The 845-nt window shown below is 32.5% G+C and overlaps 1 non-coding gene across 1 annotated transcript; it reads left to right on the forward strand.

Annotated features, from left to right (window-relative positions):
• The first annotated feature begins 16 nt into the window (after window positions 1-16).
• Window positions 17-195, forward strand: LOC117591776. The gene has a single exon (XR_004574479.1). It is a non-coding gene; the product is annotated as a 5.8S ribosomal RNA (ribosomal RNA).
• Window positions 196-845: the final 650 nt, after the last annotated feature.

Below are 845 nucleotides of genomic sequence, written 5' to 3' on the forward strand. Positions count from 1 at the left end.
ACAAACAAATTTTAATCACTCTAAGCGGTGGATCACTCGGCTCATGGGTCGATGAAGAACGCAGCAAACTGTGCGTCATCGTGTGAACTGCAGGACACATGAACATCGACATTTTGAACGCATATCGCAGTCCATGCTGTTATGTACTTTAATTAATTTTATAGTGCTGCTTGGACTACATATGGTTGAGGGTTGTAAGACTATGCTAAATAAGTTGTTTGAAAATTTTACGAAATGTTCAAGCATATTGTATATTATTGGATATATGTACACTTATGTACAAAAATATTCATAATATTGACATTAAATGGAAATGCATTATCTCTCATTGTTGTATATATTTGTGTGAGAATAACGAAGAAAATATGTTATTTTTTTCCTTATTGGATCAAATAATACTGAGGAATGTCTAGCATAAAAAATGATTTATTTTTTTCATCTAGAATTGCCTCTTATTAATGATTTGAAAGGAACGTTGTTGTAAAAATAAATATTATTATTCGTGGTGTTTGTTATAAAATACGGACATTTTAATGATTTCATTATGAGAACGTGCTTTATGTATTAGTATCATTATAATTTTTAATATATGTATATACAACCTCAACTCATATGGGACTACCCCCTGAATTTAAGCATATTAATAAGGGGAGGAAAAGAAACTAACCAGGATTTTCTTAGTAGCGGCGAGCGAAAAGAAATCAGTTCAGCACTAAGTCACTTTGTCTATATGGCAAATGTGAGATGCAGTGTATGGAGCGTCAATATTCTAGTATGAGAAATTAACGATTTAAGTCCTTCTTAAATGAGGCCATTTACCCATAGAGGGTGCCAGGCCCGTATAA

The sequence above is a fragment of the Drosophila guanche genome, unplaced genomic scaffold (genome assembly GCF_900245975.1).
Source record: "Drosophila guanche unplaced genomic scaffold, DGUA_6, whole genome shotgun sequence".
NCBI lineage: Eukaryota > Metazoa > Arthropoda > Insecta > Diptera > Drosophilidae > Drosophila > Drosophila guanche.